Source organism: Bombus fervidus, chromosome 5 (assembly GCF_041682495.2).
Source record: "Bombus fervidus isolate BK054 chromosome 5, iyBomFerv1, whole genome shotgun sequence".
In the NCBI taxonomy this organism is placed as follows: domain Eukaryota; kingdom Metazoa; phylum Arthropoda; class Insecta; order Hymenoptera; family Apidae; genus Bombus; species Bombus fervidus.
The window spans coordinates 18,485,937-18,508,036 of record NC_091521.1 but is presented as its reverse complement, the minus strand read 5'-3'; the positions used below and the strand labels follow the sequence as shown (position 1 = coordinate 18,508,036).

General features: G+C 41.0%; 1 protein-coding gene across 19 annotated transcripts in view; it reads left to right on the top strand.

Moving 5' to 3' along the window:
• Positions 1 to 22,100, top strand: part of LOC139987702 (protein muscleblind) — a 406,475-nt gene that overhangs the window by 172,127 nt on the left and 212,248 nt on the right. For 3 of the 19 annotated variants that reach the window (XM_072004256.1, XM_072004254.1, XM_072004252.1), the window contains exon 2: positions 19,349 to 19,405. The exons of the other annotated variants lie outside the window; for them this stretch is intronic. The gene's annotated coding sequence lies outside the window, so the exon portion shown is untranslated. The remainder of the gene's footprint in view (positions 1 to 19,348; positions 19,406 to 22,100) is intronic. 19 annotated transcript variants of the gene reach the window in all.

The window sequence follows — 22,100 nt, the reverse complement described above, 5'->3', positions numbered from 1 at the left end:
TCACGGTATGATGATTCGTTTCAAGTTTCGGTTAAGATCTATTCTACTTGTAACTGAAACTTCAAGAGTTTTACGTAATTTCACGAGTGACGCAAGAAACGCTTTGAATTATAATTAAGTATTATTGTTGAGTTAACGATGAAACGTTTAGCACGAAGAATTTGTAATTATCAGTTACAGTTTTAGTTTTAATTGCATGCTTTTAATACAATTGTAAATAACAAAATTTAATTTGATAATTTTTAATTGGATAGGAACGAATGTAATAGAGTTAAGATAAATCCAGAATTAAAATTAACAAAGGAAATAATTCGATGAAAGTAAAATGGGAAAATTTAAAAGAGAAGATTCGAGTTATTTCAAAACGAGAAGTACAAATCGGTCTTTTTCTACTTAAATCGCGATTTATTCGATACTTTCGTAAAGAGCGTTCGCGCTCTGCCAAAACGTTTGCTGTCTCGCGTATATCGAAGTTGTCTAAACAAAGAAAATCCTCCTAGCACATCGAACAGTCGTGCGAACTATTTTTTTCCGAAGTAAATCATTCACAAACTATTCGAAGCACGTTCGAACGGTTCCCTAAGCATTTGAATTCTAAAGTCTCTTTCGAATTCACGATCGTTCGATACATCGATGGTGAAAAACGATGCCTTTTACGCAATAGGGTTTCTATTACACGGGGATAAAAAACAACGAAGAGCGTGTTTAACCTTCTTTTTCCATATCTTGAAAAATTCGACACAAATTTCGTATTTGCCGATAATCTTTGTTTCAGTTTTTGTTTGTTCCGTTTGAACAAGGCTTTTTAATCAAGTAACTTTTATTAACCTGTTGCTTTATAAAATCGAGTTACTATATTTGTAATGGAGATTATGTTTTAAATAAAACAAAAACGAGTTGTTTTCATAACGTTCTTTGGTTTTTTCTCTACCGGTACATGCAGTTTATATAATCGAGTATTATCGAATATAAATACGATATATGTATAACGCGCATATTACAGTACTACATTATATCTACAATTGCATCGAACGTGTATTTTGGTATTTGTAAAAATGTTATTTCGATAAGGAATTAGTTTAAAAAAAAATATATATATTCTTAGTTCTTGCATTTCCTTTTTCTTAATAAAGAAGGTAATAGGTAATTGTACGATATAAATGTATACATTTCTTCCCTCTGAAGCGAGGTAGTGACGCTAATTTTAAAGGAATCAGAATTTTTATACGTTTGTAGCTTGATTATTCTTGATTAACGATCACCGGCTACTATATCTTTCGCTATAATATAATTTTTCATAAACCGACATTTAGTATTTGTTAACATAACCATAAATCAAAAACTGATAGTATAGAAATATATAAGATAGTATAGAAATGTACAAATTATAATAATTATTATTGTAATAAATTGCCAGGGTAATAATAAAACCATAAAAATGATTAATTTATTGATTACTGTTACAACGGAAAATTTATTTTTCGCAGTATCGACGAAGAGCGTTAACTTTTTCCCCTTTGCGATAGTCAGGATGACTTTGAGCGGTACCGTGGCGAAGCTCTGTATTATCTGAACCTTCACCGCGTACACATCGAGCGTACCTTGGTAAAATTTCTAAATATTTGAGATCGTTGAGATCGATGTCTAATACTTTCAGTAATTTATAATTCATATGTTTTAAGAATTTTATCTGTAACTATCGAATCGTTAGTTTGTTTCTATAGTATTTAAATATTATTTAACGGTAAATATTGTCCAACACTAAATTGTGATAAAGCTGACATGTACATTTCGACGATCCGCGACATTTCCAAAGTAAAATCTGAAACGTTGCAGAGTTTCAGTGGCTTCGATGGGAAACTTTCGTGAGTTCATCTGAAATAATTCGTCCTGATTCGTTCGAACTCTCGGATATAAATTCCCTCCTGTAAAGAGAGCATAATATCAGTGAAAGTTGAACGCTTTGTTATTAGCTACAGTCCGCGCAATTTAGAACGTTCATCTTTCCGACTCATTGACTCGTTGGAGAAAAGTAGAAAGCTCCTCTTTCCGATCGCACTTCGATACGTGTCACGTGTCGAATTTAAAACTCTACCAAAGTTTCTTTATCATTAATTAATTAAATCGATTAAAATACGATATATATTCCAACCGATCTAAATTCGAAAGAAAGTGTATCTCAATTTTAAGAAATTTCATTTCCAATCATGGAAATGAATACATTTCATTTCTGAGCTTAAAAATGGTTACCTCTTACTTTTATTATCTACTTTGCTTTTATTCTGAAATACTTTTGAATAATTATTTTTGTGAAAATATGTACGCTGTAATTGAAAGTTTCGGAGAAAAATTTGAAGATATTTCTACAACTGCCAGTATCAGAACTGTTAAAATTTTATTCGAAGAAAGAAAACAGTTTACTTTGGAGCAACCTAGTAAACCAGTTTTATGGAAGAAACGATGGAAATTGATCGAAGCTCCTGCTGAAACAACAATGAAACAACGTTAAAAGTTGGGATAATTGACAAGCGACGGCCACCGACAAACGTAGAACCATGCGAATTTTTACAAGATATAAATATAGATATATCGTGTATAGGTATCTGTCTGTAGTTTCGACGTGGATTTCTCTAGCTAATATTCCGCGATCACGGTGGTAAACCGAGATTTGAACACGGAGGGGCTGGGGGTTGGTTTCATGGAGAAATCATCGGCCGGATAGACTGGCTATTCAACGATCAAAATTTCCAATCAGCGGTATTAAAGCTTGTTCGCTATATTATTCTGTCTGTTCCGATCTACTACCACGATATTCATTACCAAATATTTGACATTAAAATAGAGAATGGCTCGATGCTTTTTCTCCATCGATCAATCGTTTTTCCATAGAATTCATCTTGTTTCTTTTGTTTTCTGCTTCTTTAGGAATGTTCTTTAATATTTGCTTCGTCTATATGAAAATTTGCTTTAGTAGAAACTTTTTACTATTCTCGTATAGTCGACGGATATTAAAAACAGAGATGTGTAATTATTACTTATCGATTTTAATCGCAAAGCTATTTTTAAATTGAGCTCTATTTAAAAAAAGTCGCCGTTTTGTATGTTTTACATACGAACGTGCCTAAATATTTCCTTTCGATCGAAACGATTAATTACATGAAATTAGTTGTCTGCCATCGTAAATCAGCAAAGTCTGCCAATCAGTGGCTGCGCAGTTTGTTCGATTCGTTAAAACGTACGTTATTCCTTCCAATCAGTCATCGTTTCCTTCTTCGAGAAACCCTGATTTGCCTAATTTAGTTCCCCCGGGTAGCCCCAGGAAAACGACGTAAATCAGACTCGTCCGGAAAGAAATTGGAAACCTATCAGCCGGCTGGTTTATTGGTTTTGTAAATCGGCGCGTAACTCAGAATCGAGTGGCAGACCGTTTGACGGGGTGGCAATAAACAAAAACGCAAGGCGTACCGATGGCACAACACCTTTCGCCTCCTTGGCCCGGCACCGTCACCCCTTCCTGCCCTCGGGGTGATAAATCCAGCCGGGCCGTACTCGCCGTTCGCCGCCTTCAAGTTTTTAACTTCCGCAACTTTCTTATTTATGTGCGGCACGTACAGGAATAGATTTTACCCGTTAAAGTTCCTCGCGCCCCGTTGAAATAAACGAGACCTCGACGGATCGATCGTACCAGGGGTTCTTCGCGCAACGACACCTTACCTCCTTCTTTTCTTTTTTCGTCTTTGCTTTTTTGTTAACTGTCTTTCCCTGACGAGGAAACTTTTCGCACGCTAACCGTGGGGCAAAAAAGAGGAAGTTGGTGTAATTTTGAAATTCATTATCATAGCAGATAGAATTAATTCGCTAGTCGGAGAATTTTGAAATTGTCAAACTGTTTGCACCGAATTAGCGAACAATTATATCGAGAACAACGGTTTTCCGGATACCGAGACGAATGTTGATTAATCGTTCATCGGTAGCTGTTTGTTATTTGTCAAGCTAAACACGACGAAATCAGGTTAGCTCCCGAGACACCTTGGCCAGCCCTTCCAGTGCTTTAGGTGGCATCCTTTCATGCAATATTCAAAGCTGCCAGTATCAGAGATCGCGTTGTGGTTCCAGCATCCTTACTTCCGATACGGATCCCGTGATTCGAACGATCAATTCCTCTGGGAGATCGTAATTCGATAAAAGTAAATTTAATTTTAGCAAATCTACCATGTCTCTGTAAATTCGGCGAATGTCTTGTTCAATGATCGCGCGAATCTTGTTTTGGAACGATCGGTCGAATGCCGGTTAATCGTCGATTTTCAAATATCCGCAATAATGAATTTTAAGAGGAATTTCTAATTTCTAGAATGCACGGTAAATACAGCAAATCGAGCTTAATGAACGATGAACCACCGATAAATATATACGTTCCTATAGACTTTTCAGAGGATTTTGTACTCTCGATTGTATTTCAATTTCAAACGCGCTATGATTTGTTACATTGCGTGTATTTGTTGAAAATTTCGATGATTTCACGAGTGGCTCCCTATCCACGACTACTGATTCGACTTTCGCGTACTGCGCGTGAGTTTTAAACGCAATTTGATAAATCTCGTTCCGATTCAAACAAACGTATCGGAATTCGTTCGTATTATTGGATTTTGCTAGTAACCGAACGAGTGAATTCAAAACTTTTACGTGCATAGTTCAAAGTCGAAAGACCGCGTTACAGGGATTTTGAGTTTTTCCAGGATTACGAGTACTGGATTCATAGTCGCGATATCGTACATGGTTATGAAATTGTCGATCGCAGAAGATTAATATGCATGCAGTGTATATCCAGATAACCTTTTCGATTTCTCCGTATAGAATTTAATTTCTCGCCGTTTCTCATATCCATTTCTCATATCCATTGTTAGAAACCTTTTCGTCCTTTGCTCTATCTGAAAAAAGCGTTAAATGTCTTCCTGTGATGTCTGATAGAATTGTCCGTTCGTGAGGCGATCGCTGACTAATGACTCGAAGAAGAGCGTTCAGAGGATAGGCACATAGATATTCGTTGCTTACATCTCCGAGGAAGAAATAATTTCATATACGATATAGCGTTACTAATAGAAAACAAGCTTTGATTCGCTTGTGTAATCTTTAAGATGAATTTGTTGCTGAGATACCACAGGCATCTCACGTACAAATTCACCTTTGAATGATCGATTAAGAGGTTAAAAAATGGGATGCAAAATGAGCCAGCGTGTAGGTTATAATATATATATCTGATGTATCATGTACGTATCCGATTAATCATCTGGATACACGAGTACATAAGTAGTATAATACATTTTACGAGCAGACATACCAAAGTTCTTCGCTTTAAATACTCCTCGATAACCGTACCGGTACAAGTTCGACTTTCGAAAATATTAGATCCACACTTTGCTAACTCGAATTCATAGCGCTTATCACAGCCATCCCCTTTCCCGAAACACTTCTACCTATGACGCGCAATTTCTCAGATTCGCTTACCATAAAATTGTCTCTCTTTGTTTCAGGTGAGTAAAGAGATTTTGAAGTAAAGCCTATCGCGGTATTCTTATTTCGTGCAACGCGGAACGACGAAACATGGTATGACGTCAAAATATCATTCGACGAATGGTTGCGATCGTCGACACGTAGGTGAGTTTTGACCGATACGAATGTACCAACGATGATACCGCGTCGTGGTTAGTATTGCGTGTCTGTTTCTACTTTTTATAAATTTTCAGAAAACGAACGGTCCGTTAATTACTCAAATTTAGCTTACGATGTGTCATATATCAAAGACGCACAGGCTATAAAGAAAAGAAATTCTAGCCTTACGTGGTTTCCTCGTTTACAGTGGTACGTTGATTATCTTGGGTTACCTAATTTAGCCCGAGTACGTAATTAGAAATTAACATATGTATCTCTTCCATTAACCAGGGTCATACATAAAGAAAGAAGGAGACATTAAATAAATTTTAATTTAAAACAATGAATAATAATGTCAATTTTCATAACTCCATTTTTATACATTGTATAGATATTTATTTCTTTTTGTTTTTTTTGTTTAGCTTGATATAATTTAACAATTCATTTGATATTTTGGATAACCATCGATAATACTTTTTGTACGAAAACATGTTAGAACGTCACTTCGAATTGTCTATTTTGCGACTAAAAGAGTGCTACATTGATAAAAATCGTGCAGTTGTTTTCCATTTTTCTCTCGTATGACATTTCAAACGATGAGTAGCAATCTAAATTTTAGAAAATCAGTTTATCGCGTGAAACGGGTTTTCAAGGAAACAATATTTTTGTAACCGGTGATAACCAGAGCTTGTATCGTTCTATGGGCGCTAAAACGATTTGACTTTCATTAGTTCTCCGATCTTGCTTATCCAACTGAACTATCCATCTTCATCGAGTCTCCGCAATGGCAGTTCTGCGAAGTTTTCGTCAAACACTGGTTTCCAAACATGTTGCACAATTTCGTCGATAATAGACCGAATACAGATAATAATCGTCTACCGCGAAATTACATATTTTAGAGCGTTCTTTCCAACTCGAACTTCATCTTTTAATTTATTATAAAATTATTACAGAGTACAAGATTGTAGTTTACCGCGATTCGATTCCTGAGCGTTCGGTCTGTCAAACTACGAGCTATCTCGTGAACTATATGCACTTTGTTATCCGAGAAATTGCAACAGAGTTGTGCGAATTGCCGATACACAAATTATTCCGTGGGAATTCGAAACTATTAGTTAATTAGTTTCGAGTAACCGATTGGCATTCTGAAAGCGTTGAAAATAACGATCGGTTACACGATTAACATTCGCAAAAATTCGGCTCAAAAATAAGGAGGCAACATCTTCGACGAATATTAAGAAGGCTAGTGATTTGCTACAACAAATGTTAAACGTTAGATCGTATATTTATTTGGTGAAATAATTGGTTCTTTTATGGAACGAAGTGTTCCATATAGAAAAAGATTATTCCACGACACTAAATACCCTACGTCGTATTAAAAGAATAAAAATTTAAACTTAATGCAACAGGAATTTAAATAGATTAGAGCACGTGTATTTTCGTTAATGGCCAAAGTAGTCGTCGCTCTACAAATCGGTCATCCATAGATCGAAGCCAACGAAGCCGGTAGATGCCGGTGTATTTCTCAGATAGAAACGAGAATGAAGCTAGGTAAAAGAGGTATTTTTTCACGCTCGTGTATTATGCATACGCGTATCGGTGTTATCGTGGATCGGTGGTAGATTGCACGCGACCGATAAGAGAGCTAGAGAAGGCAGAAAGATGGGGAACGCGGAAGAACGCGGAGGAGATTGAGAGAAAGGGCGAGCGAGGTAGATGAAAGCGAGAAGAAGGCGAGAACTCTCCTCCGTGAAGATGTACTATCGCTGCTGAATTATTGAACAGTGCACTCTGGCTCGGCTCGTTCGCATATTCCAACATCTATACCGACTCAATTTTGCCCAGTATTATTGTCTCGTAGCTGGGGCTGGCGTCGCGTCGGGGTCGAACGAGAGAAAGAGCAGGAAGATGGCGGAACGCTTGTGCGCGCGACGTGTCATCGCAAGGATCCGGTGTAAATTATTTCACGATTTTTTTCGAGGAAACTCGCGCTCGGAATTTGCGTAATGAAATTCCGCGGCATCTTACGGAGGTCTGGTTAATATTTTATCGAAACCCGGTATATCCGATCTCGTGCGCACCTTCGAGTGATCCGAGACTTTGACTAGATCCTCGACGATACGTTGTTATCGTGGAAAGAGCGAACGTTTACAGCTTGAAGTTTATGCGAGGCAGATGAAAGGAAGACCGAAATTACGAAAGGAAAGACCGAAAGGATGAAGAAGTTACGATGTAAATTCGAAATTTCCATTTGTAAATGGGGATGACTGATGGAAAACGAGTGATTCTTCGAACAGATCTTTTTTAAAATAACAAAGAAACCATCAGCCAACTATTCGTTTCATAAACTACGCTTGTAAACGACGCTTTTAGCAACCACCGAACGACGTCTTAAACTATCGGCCAGATGACAGACCACGATCGTTGGTCGTGCTCTTTTCGGTGTCTCTTGTAATGCAAACTCTGCGCGGATCTGCAATCAAGGCGTAAATTTCAAGACACGAAAAGCCTCAAGATTCAGCGGTGTCATTACTTTACGCGCGGCACGATCTACTCGATGGAGTGCCACCAGAGAGTGGAACCGAACAGAGAGTAATTCAGGTTACACGCTCGGCTGTAATGGGTGGTTTGACCGGGTTGCCGTGTTCTTGGTGGTTAGTAGCACGTTGGATGTTACTTGGTGTAGGAAAATGCAAGGGAGAGGCAAGAGGGCAGAGTTTGGCGTGGGATGGTCGACAGGTCGGAGGAAAAGGAGGGACGAAGGCGGAGAAGAAAGGGGGGTGAATGTATGAGCTTCGGTTTGGCCGGCGCGGCGTCGGGATTCCTACGAGCCCGTAGAAACTTGCTGCTTGCTCATAAAATGCAAACGGGCAGCAAGTTAAAGTTTAGACAGCCTCCCCTTTTGCACAGCCCGCTACCAACCCCGTGTCAGTCCGTTCAGCCATTCTGCGAAGCGTGGCGATCCTAGTCACCCGGTGTAACCAACCACCGCCAACAATAATGAAATCCATAAATCCGGAAGAGAACAGGGAACACCAGTGCGCAGACCAGCCATCTCTGCGTTCTTCCTCTTCTTCTTCTTCTTCTACTTTCCTTCTTTTTCTTCTTCTTCTTCTTCTTCTATTTCTTCCTCTTTTCTTCCTCTTTTTCTTTCGTGTACTTCACGAGTGTACGTTTTCTCTCTTTCTCTTTCTCTTCTTCTGGTTCAGTATCCTTGACGAGGTGTTCGTTTGTGTTTTGCCTTCTTGCATTGTTCTCTTTGTGAGAATTCTGTCTTTTCTTTTGACTACTTCTCTTGTTAAGATGCTTACACTTTTGTACCCCCTCTTTTTTTTTTTTACGTTATAAGCCCTGGTGCTATTCATACCGCTGTTTATGCTGTGAGTTTAAAAGGTAACCTGTCGTCCCTTTGAAGGGAAATTTGTTTTGTACAATACGAGTTCGTAATTGCTACTTTTCTTACTTTATTCGAGGATATGGAGAATGCATTAAACGAAACGTTACGGAAACGTCGAGTCGCAGATAGGTTCCGTAAAATATAGAATGAAACGATAATAAGTATATTTAATGGTAATAACGATTTAATTGCGCTATGATTCTTGTTCCGTACGATTAATATACTCTGCCACGTTCCTTCTCCCTGGCTAAATGAGTCATGGATTTTCATGCTTTGTGATTGGTTCGTGCATGAAGTCACGTATGAAATGGTTCTGTCTTGTCTTCGAGGTCATGAAAATTCTCGTATTTCTCGGTAATCGTACGAAGAACCGGTATCCTTATAATAAGAGATGTTTCATCGGGAGACCTACCGCGTTTCACGACTCGTTGTCTGGGTCTTGAGGCAAATGGTCATAAAACAATTGACCATTAACAAAGACCGAAGGCCAACTGTGAAAATAATCCTACGATACGTATACACTGTGTGTAGTATACCCGTAGATATATACCGTCGGTCCTTGGTATCTTTGCCACCTTTCAAATTACAAAGCGCAGCACACGTCTCGTTTGTTCGTTTCCACGTTCAGCCTAGCCATCGATTGCCAACCCGAGATCGAAATCTACTTGGCCGAAAACGTCTTTTCTACTTTCCTCGTGCCACCATACGAGCTTACGTATTATGTACTTGCATATACACACTCGTGGTATACTGCGACAACGTATATCGGCGAAGGTCCCCGTAGCTTCTAGTTCTGCTTAGATGTACCTCCGTAGAGAGTACGGAACATGTGGGTGAAGTGAAATATCGATTGTCACGTGGTTTCGCGGCTCGGTTCTCCGGCGACGTCGAACGTGCCTCTGATTGATTCGACGCCGCGTCGCGCCACGGCGAGGCAACCCATCTACCGTCGAAAGAGCAAGGGAGAGGGAGGGAACAGGAGAGAGAGAAAATTGTGTCGAGGAGAGAGTATTGTTATGCTAACTGAATCTCGATGACTTCCCATCGATCGAGCTTACCGATACGGAACACTTGGGAATCGCGAATTTTCCCATTCCCGGGGCCTCGTATCGCTGGCTTCTTTGCCCTTTTCTTTTTCCTTCCTTTCTCCTTTTTCCATGCACGAATAAAGGAATCGTTTCGTTTTAGAGTCGCCGACTGCCTACCTCTCTTATCCCCCCATCCCTCGATGTCTCCTCTCACTTTCCGAGTTTCTCGTTATTAGTTTCCTTTGTATTATATTCCGATAATATGGGCAGGGACCGTGTATTCGAGAATAGGAATGTTTTCTGAAAATCCTCGAACAATGATGAGATTCCATGGGCAAATCCGCTGTAAATTTTACGACGAACTCGTTCCATTTCTGGACCAGGGGTAAGCCTAATAAAATTCGACGCGTGGAACGTCGAAGTGCCAAATTTTGCAACTATCCGACTATGGATCACCGAATCAACGAGACTGTTTACAAATCTTAGATTACTCTCGCTGTATTATCCACGCTGTATTATAATAGCGACTAATCGTTCTTTCAGAAGATATCCGTGTACAAAGTTACGTGTATCCCAGCCGAATCTTTGTAGCGAGTTTAATCGATGATAAGCGATCGATCACAACGAAAATTGATATGGGTGTTTGATTGGCGTATTGGATATTAAATTGCGCGTTTAGGCGGAAACCTATGCGATTATATGCGGCTGCTCTCGTATCGTGTACGGTTTGTTGGACTTCGATAATTGTTGGGATTGTGTAGTACGAGGAGATCGCCTGCGCTAACTTCTCTCTGTAAATTTATTGCGCTCTACGAACGTATGGCTTTCAATAAGATTCTTTGAAACTCGTGCACAAAGCGACTGACTTGCCTATGGAGAAAGCTACGTTCTATTTAATTCCCACAAATCCTACATTTACATGAGAAATTCAGTTATTGGCAATTTCTTTTACCAAAAGTACATACAATCTATATAGGACGTAAAATCGAATAAATTTTTACGATCCTTTGTACCAGAATTCTTACTTATACTAATGTTGCCCGTATCTTACGTGCAGCAATCGCAATTCCACTTTATCGTGCACCTGTGTATCGATATCGCCATCGATAAAGAAAAGATTTTGATTCCGGTACCTTTTGTCGCTGCTGGATCAATACGGACGGTAAAATCGGAAACCGTAAGGTCTATGATACACGAAACGTAATACGCGTAACAATATTCGAATACGAAAATATCTAAAATCTAATTTAAAGTATATTTTAATTTAATACGTGTCTATTTATTTACAAGTCGACGTTATTAATGCATAAAGTGACTAACGAACTAAGAATCGCAAAAATTCAGAAAGAAACAGCCAATGTATATCAAAGCAAAATTAGATCGCGGGAACGGAAAGGCGCGTGTTTACTCTGCTTCGCTTTGACGAAATGTTTCGAAAGCAGAGTGCAAGAAAACGGTGGTAAATCCGGCCACGATGTTTCGTGATATTTCACGGGCGAGCCGAGTTCCAGCGATTTCCGTAGCAGCAAAGTTGGAAGAAAGTTGAACTCGTCGCCTCTTCCTCTCGTCCTTCAATTTCGGTTTTCACATAATTTATCCCTCACGGTAGCTTCCGCCCGCGAACTTTTCCCCCGGCAGAAATTAGTGGCGTGCCCCTTCGATCCTCTTCTCGCGGCCTTCTGTTGACATTTTCCCCGTGAGAAGAGACAGCCTTCTCTTCCAGCCAGGGTAGAACGGAACTCTATGTTCTTCTGTATCCGTGTCACGAAGCGAGCCGACGAAGAAAGTGGCAAACTCGCCAATTGCGATTCTCTTTGGAATTAACGTTCCACTCCCGGACAACAATTACGACTACCATCAACGTCGCGTGTACGAATACACCAACGGCGTGGACATTTACATGGAAAAGGTCCTCCTTCGGAGCGACCCTCTTCATCTCCTTTACCACCCATTTCTTGGTAACGTAAGTCTGAGTAGTTGAGAGAAACGGATTCCTCTAACTTTCGGAATTTCTCGAGAACGCGTTCGTTCGTGACAAATTTTCGAATTCCGATGTCTTGAAATTTTTTTTATTGGGGCAGATGAACTTGTGCAATTTTACATAACTAAAACGATACGTATCGTTAGGGAACTAACGCGTTCCTTCGAGCTCGAAACCGATAGTTACATCGAAAGCGCCATTTTAATTACGCGAAAAAGTGATTGATTAAAAACTAAAGCAGCTCTGTACTTCCCAACTCTGTACTTCATCGGGAGAAACCACGATTCGCAGAAACAGGATACTCTCGATCCCGTGCAGATCGAATTTGCAGCACGTCGACAGCTTCGTCATGCTCGAAATTACTTAATCTATATTCTCTGCGTGAACCTTCCAAAGAATATCGAAACTGAGTAGGGGACCGGCGACAGAAAGAGATTCGTTGAAACGTCGCGTTCGAAAAGTGCGCAAGGATACGCTGTGTTACGCGTTCGAACAGGATATACACGCGATTCCGTGCCGTTCTTTCCATCTCTATGAGCTATACACGCGCACACGCGTCTGTACGTAGGTGTGCACGTTTCGCCACCGATACACGTACACGGTATACACGCGTGTCTAGTCGTCGTCGTGCCGAGGAACGAATGGAAGGAGGAAAGCCGGAGAATAGAATGTATATTTGGGAACAAATACAATTTGAATGAATTAGCAGTAAACTGGAAATGGGCAATCCAGGGTTACCTGACCCGAGGGTTACCCCTCGCCTCGCCAACCCCTGTCTTCGTTCCCTCTTCTTGCTCACTTTCACTGCAGCTTCTTCTTCCGCCTTCGTCTTCTTCCCTCGCGTTCACCACCGTTCTGGTTTTCTTCGTTGCGCGTGCCACACGGCTGTCGCTCCTTCTTCCGTCGTCTCGTCGTTTCGAACCTCCTCCTCTGGCTTGTGTAACCCCTCCGCCGATCTAAACGATATTTTCGAAGGCAAATTCCGCCACAACAGAGGGAAACATCGTACTTGGAGTGCTTTTCTCTCCCGGTTACTTTTCTCTTCTCCGACCGAGGAATACCACCGTCGCTGCCATCACATCTTTGTCCCTTTGTCCTTGCAACAGCAACAGCAGCTTCCTCCAACGCGAGTAAACAGAATTCGACTTCTCGAAGATTCGTCGATACTTTGCGCCGCACCCTTTCGCCTCGTACAGGTTCCACAGCCGTGGAATGGCTCTTACTTAGCCTTATAAGGGTTGTTTCGTAACATCTATCGTTCGCCTATATATATGTACCTATATGTACATATATATCGATCAGCTTTGACGCGGAACGTGTAAGCTTGTTTCTCTTACTTCTCTGCACTTGTGTATACTTGATAGCATTTGTCGTCGCGCTTTTCCGGCGTACCACGATACCAACTAACACATGGGATGTATAATGACACTGAGATGTAGGAATTAAAATTCTTGGAAATTAGTCTGATCGTTTTTAGGATGGAACAAGTTTCTTAACGCGGTGATCTTGGAATTTAACTCATTCGACGCGACAGTTTAATACGTACATCCTAACGAGGATTGAATAATTGTTTCACCCCGAAACACAACGATATAGGTTTAACGTAGCTAAACACTGCAGGACTAGGAGGTAATTAACGGCTATTTTTTACAAGGACGTTAACTCCTTAGTGCTTTAAAAATTAAATTCAAGTTTATAGAACCACCTTCCTTCCCAACTTTTTCCGCTCGAGAGAGAAATTAGTTACGTTTCACGACTCGAGATAGCCTAATTCCAATCTCAGAACGGCCCTAATTCACCAAACCACTCTATCTCATTGGACCAGTTTTGCTCCGAGAGCAAATAATTAATGTATTTACGTTAGGAGCAATCATCGATGCGATAAGTCATCCGTGACAATGGCCAGTAGGGCTTTGACGTATCAGTACGTCATCCGTTGTGAATAGATCAATTTGCATTTCCAAGGAGATTAGTTATCCGATGCTTAACGTTACGTTGTTAGACGATGCGTTCGGTTACTGGTTTACAGAGCAATTTATTTTTGATCTCGTTAAAAAGCGGTTAGAAGAGAAGCTATATGTACTTTTTAAAAATCTGCCCGGCTCTCTCCCTCGTTACGTATTCTCTCTGTACTTTACTCTTTTTGCACCTGTTTCGCGCATACAGCTACTCCCTTCCGCTATCTTTTGTTCCTTTTAACGCGTACTCGTTTAGTACATTTAGGTTTTATTCGTTTTTTTGGCGCTCGATCGTTCGTCTGCCCTGCGTTTCATGCGTCCCCCGTCTTATTTGCATCTTGGGAAACTTCTGAAATTTCTTTATTTAAATTATATGCGATGATATTCTAAGATTTCTATTCAGAAATAGCCTTGCATCGCGATCGCGTTACAAGCTTTGGCAAGAAAGGCCTGGCGCGTTCTTTCGCGTGTCCTAGGACGGAACGGTAACGATATTTCTTTGGAACCTACACTTTATCCTTCTCCATTCCACAAAAATGTCTCGATTTCCATGAAATCTAGCTCGTAAATGCTCTTCCAACGGATTTACATGTCGGCGACGTCGGCAAAACACCGGTCACAGAGGGAAAGGGAAAACGTTTTCTCGTCGACGAAAAATTATCATTTTCGCCCGGGCGCAATAAGTTTCCCGTTAATCTGGTCGCTACGCGGACGTCCTTGCATTATTCTCGGGGAAAGATTCGTAATGCTTACCCCATGAATAATGCACCGGTCCCCGCGGGGCAAAATCCCACAGCTACATACTTTCAGTTAATCTGACAGTTCGAAGTAGTTTTCAAATAGTTCCGGCGGACGTAAGTCGAGTTGAACTCAATCTTCGCATTATCCACTTTCGCCAGGTTATCATCGTCCTGCTCTCAGCCAGGCTAAAGGAGACTGGATAGGGAAGAGAGTCTTTCTGTGTACGGAATCGATACGTGACGTAAGAGAGTCGACAGAATTAATAACGCGACGGGGGAACGAGCGTGGTCGGTCGCCACGTAAAAATGCGGTCGTTCCTTCGAAGATCTACCAATTTATCGAGAATGTCGCCTTTATCCGAAGAATTACGATCGTTCTTACTTCCTTCGAACTCTTTCTTTTCAAAATATAATCTCGAAATAACCATTTCGATTTCCGAGTCGAAGTTGTTTCCATCTTTCGCAGCATTCGAATTACATACGTATGAAATACTTTTGTATCGTTTCAACTAACGCAGATGTTCGTCCAGATACGTACGAGTTTTGCTACACTAATTCCATTGAAAAATTCTCGTAGCGCTAAATCACGAAAGCGAGTTTCAAAAGAGCGTGTACGTTTTTTTTTCTTTTTATTTTGCAGCTCCGACACTCGTTCGTTCTCCACCTTTTCCATAGATCACACGAGAAAGGGGGGCGTCTACGCTGACGGCATTGACCCCTTTCGGAAGTTCATAAACCGTTAACGATCGTGTATCTGACGATAATTACTCTCCACCGTGAAACGTCATAAATTTCCCGTGAAATTTGCCATTTACGCCTGACCTTATCTCATCGTGCCCTCGTATGCTCGTTCTCTACCCTCCTCTCATCCTCGCGTGTACCTCGCTATCGTCTCTCTCTCCCTCCCCCCTCCCTCCCACCCTCCCTCTCTCTCTCTCTCTCTCTCTCTCTCTCTCTGATTCTCCGTTTCTCTCGGCGAAGCCGCACACACACGTGTATATCGATGTTAAAACCACGGGGTAAGCCTCGAGGGTAATTAGAGTGCGCGGTGAACGAGACAGTACGGAAAATTGAGGTATCGAACAATACGATGATCACGCCCGGACTTGTCAGTGTGTCCGTTCCGTTCATCCGTCTGCTTTCTCCGGCGCAATTTCTCCATTATCATTCGCGCTGCTTGCATCGATTCTGCCAGCCTTGTTCCTTTACTCTCTCTCTCCCTCCCCCCCTCTCTCTCGCCCCCTGCTTCACGAAGACAATCCTTGTTGGAAACGTCGCACGTGCGTCTGCATTTTCCGTGACGCGAAAATCGATACGAAACCACGATAGTGCGTCACGGTTGCTGAATTTCGCGAACGTGGTTTACGTTGGACGAGCTTGATGTTTCAACAACACGCTGTTTTTCGGATATTTCCAAACTCTCCACTCTTTATTATCGACGATGTTGTCATTCGCGGAGGTTTGATTTTAAGCAAAGTGTTTAAAATTTCGCGAGAGATCTTTGTATTTAAGACTTGGATCCGTTAAATCGAATTAATTGTTTTCATCGTAACTGTACGGTACAGCTATCGACGACTGAAAGATAGAATTCATAATACAATGTAGTAAATCCCAGTCTAATATTTTTTCAACATATTGAACATATATTTGTATTGCCAAATAACTTAAAAGTCCAACAGATTAGGCAATCTATCGCATATAAAAAATCTAGGAAAACGATTAATATACTACTAGGATTAATATCTCTGAATACATTTCATAATTATGATTATTTTCTTATCGACACGTTAAACTCCTCGATTCGTTAAACGATGACCAAATCCAAACCATGTTTTCCTTGAAACAAATCTGCACGTAAAGCGTATAATGCTAGCCGTTCAATGTCACAGCTTCCGCCGAAAATATAAGTACGATCACGTGAAAGCTAAAAAAGGAGCAGAGGAGGAAATCTGGAAGGCGAAGATCGAAAGAGAAAGAGAGGTATTGCGTAGAAACGTTAGTCTCGGGGAATATATGTCCAGGGTGGGCTCACGATATCGTTTCATCCATTAAGGCTGTATACAAGCACTCGTGTATAGCCCCAGGACGATATTGTGTTTTCTTGCAGTCCTCGTATACCCCATGCGGGTAATCACGACGACTTGGCAATTTCTTTTTTTCCCTCGCGAATGGCTGTTAAAGCGGCAGAGAAGTTGGTGATCACGACCTTCGATCAAAATGCCGTGCAGGATATACGGGTGAAAAGTTGCGGTTTGCCTTGTACTACGAAGACAGTTTCCTGTTTAGTCGAAACGACCCTGTCTCGATTCTCGTGTTCAAGTTCTCTCTGTCAGCTCGAGTTCGGCACACGGCCAACGATTATTCCTCGCTCGTGGTATATGATGTCTATACCTTTTTAGAAAGTTTAAAGATGCAAACGTATACGTCGCGTATATTATGCAAAAATGGGGAAAACGTTCAAAGTAAAGCACTGGTGATATTTAATAGGTGAAAGAAATCTCTGCTTAGTTGCATCTGTCAAAATACGAATTTGCTTATAATTCTTTGCTCTAATTTGCGTAAATTTCTTTCTTGTAAATCGAAATATAGAATCCAAAAGCTGCAGGGAATAAATTTGAAAATGTGTTCGTTCCTGCGTCAATTCGGTCAAATGTATAACTAGTTCTCGATGTTAACGTAATACGGACAAAGATTAAACGGTTGATAATCGATCTGCAATATGCATTAAAAATTGCTGTTTAGCAGTTGTTTTGCGGCGGTAACTTATCGCAGAAGCGGATGTTTTATTCAGATATAGTCACATAAACATTCAGGTGTCCTGAATTACCTACTTGTTAGTCTAGTTGGTTGTTTCTGATACGAGAAAAATCATTTCCGTGATATATACAGTTAATGGATACTTTCTAGCACGTTCGTTATTATTTCCAACGATCCATCATTGTTTTTATATAAGGTGCTTCGTAAAGGTAAAAGTTGAAGTCACAGCTTCACGAAGTTACGTAAACGACAGACAGTACCTATCCCTTTCTATTTTTTGCATTGCTTAAAGCGATAGTAAATTCCCTTTTTATTCCTTTAACACGATTGTATATCTGTATATTCCGTCTTACTTTTTTGCCTTCTTCTTTTCATCTTTCTTCTATTTCTACACTGTTATTTCTGGTTGTTCCTGATGTAATCAGCAATCTCCTAAAGTCATTTGCTTTTATTCCGCTTCTGCTCCAAAAATTCGATCTTCTTGATTCGTTCGATAAGTAACGAGACTGCTGTTTAACAAATTTCAATAGCATTGACAAGGAACGAATAAACACATACAATTTGCGAATCCTATTACAGAATTTTACATTATTTTGCATTATTTGAACAATTCAGAAGTCATATTGATCGACTCTGTCGGTTAAAAAGTTCAAGAGATGTTTTTTACATGTACCTTGGAATTTACCATTATGTATGTCGATCGCAAAAGTGGAATCGACCGGCTTGGCTTCCGACAGATCTATCTGTCGACGACATTTTTAAATACACGCGTAAGAAGATAACATTGCCATAAACTTGCCCGTACGTGAAATACATATAGGCTACTGATTTTTATTCGTTGCAACGTACTTAAAGTTCGAAGGTTACGTATGAGGTATTGACGCGAGCTTTCGGTACAACCCAGAAACGTTACTCAAGAGCTTAATAACGACGTAGTAACGACACTGTTCCGATCGAACGCATCGATCAAACATTACAAATTGACGATAACCACGGTGAAAGGTGAAACGGAAATGGAGGAACCCCCGATTCCTATTAACATGGGATTCAGGACACTGGCAATCCTCTTACGGTCGACGCATTACAAATTCCCTAGTGTACACGATGCCAGTCGATACTCGAAACTCGTGTAAGTATCCCAAGCATCGCGGAGCGCTTCGCGGTTCGCGTATTTCCGGTTAACGGATCGGTGTTTTCGAAGAAGCACGCGTCACATAAAATGCATCGAATGGATGGAACAGGTCGTGGGACCGTTCGCTCTCTAATCCTGTAACATACAAAATAGTGGGACACGCTAACCTGGGATGCACCAGCGTGTTTCTGCGTACACACCTGGGATTCCTACGTGCGCGCAATGCGAAATTTTGCGTTGTTAAGAGACTCTAGCTTGCGATCAGACACGATGTTGTCGGTCACCGAGCGCACCTGTATCTATCTCAACGTACGAGTTGCCACTCTTTCAACCTTAACGCAGAGAAGTGCCGCCGCTTTTTTCGTTACACGTGTGGAAATTTACGTATACGTTTTAATGTACGTTTTAATATACGATGCATATAGATGTCAAGGTCCGAATTTTCTTCGTTTCGCTACAAGTATAATGTAATAGAACCGTAGCTGCTGTCAGAGTTATATTTAGAATCAACGTGTTTTTAAAAATACTTCATATTTGTATCTGTTATGCAAATCAAGTACCATTTATCTCGGCTGCTGTTAATTTCATTATCGTCTTTATTTATTTTTCTTCCATCGTATTTGTAAGATTATATTCGTAAGATTAAACGCACGCCGATGTATGTGTATCGCGAGCTAACTCTAATTATGAAATATTTTTGTTTCAGGTAAGCGATCAGGAAACGTAATCTTAATGGCGCTCGATATCTTCGCGTGATTGGTAAGTCAAACCACGTTGTCTTATCTAATAAAAGAATATCGCATTGAATAATAGAATGTTCGGATAGTACAGAGTACGGTAGAGAGAGGGACAGATTCGAATCTTATTCGAACAATGGTGGAGTAGATAACAGATAATAGGTAGATCATAGGTACTAGCGTCATTTTATAACGATACGATAATCTGAACTCGATGTTTCTGTTTTAAACGTTGCTCGGTCAGCACAATTTTTCTACGCTGACAACGTAAACGATAGAACGTAATTGCGATCGAATTTTCGTCAAGAAAACTCTATTCATCTCAGGATTCTTCCAATGAAATCTAAATCGAATTACGAATGCCAGAACGTGATTATTAATTGTTCATCTTCTTCGAATGCTGGACCTTCTTAGAAACAATCGGAGGAATTAACTACTCAGCGTTTAAACATAAATGAATTTATATCGTCGTGTTCGGTTTACGAACGTGCCGTCAGATTCTCCGTTTCGTTAGCTACGTTTCTGAGAAGCGTGCCTTCGTTGGAACTCGCGAGGTCACTCGCTCGCTCGGTGTCGCGCGAATAGACGACCGCGTAGTAGGCGTAGTAGCTGCGTCATCAGACGCGTGCCGCAACGATGCATCACGGAATGACGGGCATCGCGGTGAAGCAGTTTGGTCGGTCACAAATCACACCGGTTGCCTCTTGTTACGATGCATGTGCTCACGTACATTGTCGGGTGAACCTGGTGCCTGTCTCTGACTATCGTTTCGGGAAAAATTCATGGTAACGCCGCCCTCGCACGAATGTTCCCGATGAGAACAATACCTTTATTTGGTCAGCTGTCGTGATCGTAATGTCGGTGTGTCATCGTCGGTGTATCATCGTCAGTGTATTATATGATTTATATTTGCAAAATAATACAGTGGAATGCTATGAAGTTCTAGATATAGATCCTGCATTAATCGAAGGCTAATTATTTCGAGTCATAGTGTTGTCTATTACTAATTACTTGCGTTTTCTTTTTCGTTGGTTGCTTATGTCAAATTTGTCGCTATTCGAGTTTCGTACTATTTTCAACTACCTTGTAGAATACCTAAAGTCCCAAATTTTTCTATAGATGATTCAGATTAATTCTAAATTAAAGTTCATTTATCGAAGCTCTGCAATATCGAGAACTACGTTCGCAATTCGCTCTTAGCTACGTCACTCGTGTTTTTCTTACGTTTTTCTTCACTTAACAAGATTCCCCTTTTGTCTTTGATCCAGCTGGCGTTTCACCAGTGGCCAGGTAACTTGATTGCCAGCGTACAATCGGGCATGTTTTCAAATTGGACAGGACTCGAGTTAACTTTCTATTCGGGGTGCACGCGACGCGCCAGGCTAACGTATGTATGGTTATCCCGCGTCAAGTCGAATTATATTTTCCTCGTTCCCGCGAGCGACGTTGCGCGATAAACTCGTTTCTTTCCTTTTGTTTGCCACCCTCGTCTTGCTTTCGTATATACCGTGGCCTTCGTGATTTCTCGAGCGAACACGAACGAGCGTGCTGGGACTGCCGAGTCACCTACCGATACACGAAGATCGTTTTTCGCTCTATGCCGCGCCCTGACTTTCGACGCTCTTCCCTACCGCTTACTTCTTACTTCTTCCATTACCTTTCGCTGGATACTGTTCCGAATTAGTACCTCCGATAAATTATTCCCTTTTGCGTAGTTAAATCGGCATTGTCGTATTTTTGTGACTATGATTGCGTCTTCCTATGATCGCGATCCAATGACCTGTTTCAAAGTTACAGCATACCAAGGCAACGAATTTGTCTTGACATCAGCTTCAACGCGACGAGATAAAAATACATAGGCTCGCTAGAAAAAAAAAAAAAAAAAAAAAAAGGAAAACCAAATAGCCTGAAGAAAATAATCTTCAAATAGTATAATTTTAATACTTAAACTTACTTAGGTGTTTTATTTCTCGTGAGTTACTTTATATACATTTTCACTAGAAATTTTAGGTTTACGATTAATCTCTTCGGATTCATAGCTTCTTCGTTGTCTAGTTACCTTGATCCTACATATGCGTTGTAGTTGAAGAGCAGGATCCGTCAGTGGCAGTAGTCAAACAATCGGTTCTCACCTTTCGATGGAAAGACGCGCAACGCTGGTTGCCCGATCTCAGCGTGAAACACGCGAATGCTCGTGCATATCCTTCTCCGTGTTCGGTTTCTTCGTCTCGTCTTCGTGTTGCTTGGCTGAGCCGTGGGAAGCGTAGGTGGTCTCGGCTGGGCAATGCCTGCCTCTCGATCTCCGACCGCGATAACGGGCCGTTGACTCTGCTCCACGTGCACGGGAGCAGAAAGGGCAGCGAGGTGCCGGTTGGGTGAGAATTCGGCGCCTAATTTGGGAAGGTTCGGTACCGAGGCTCTCTCTGGCCTTCGAGGTTCGAAGGGGCGGCCACCGATAGAATGAGATAACGCGATTCGTGACCGTTCAGCCGTCCCTTTTCCCACGACCTTTTTAAAAATCGCGCGGTCATTATTTTCGCAGGGGCCAGCCTACGCTACGCGTACCTGGAGGCTTCGTTCTCTTTCTCTTTCCTTTCTTTTTTCCTTACTTTTATTTGGACTAGTTCTTTCGAAGGAATCGTTAACTTTTGCAAGATTTTAACGCGTCTTCTTGGATTGCTCGATGGACGCGAAATTTTAAAAGAGAAATTTTTAACAGCG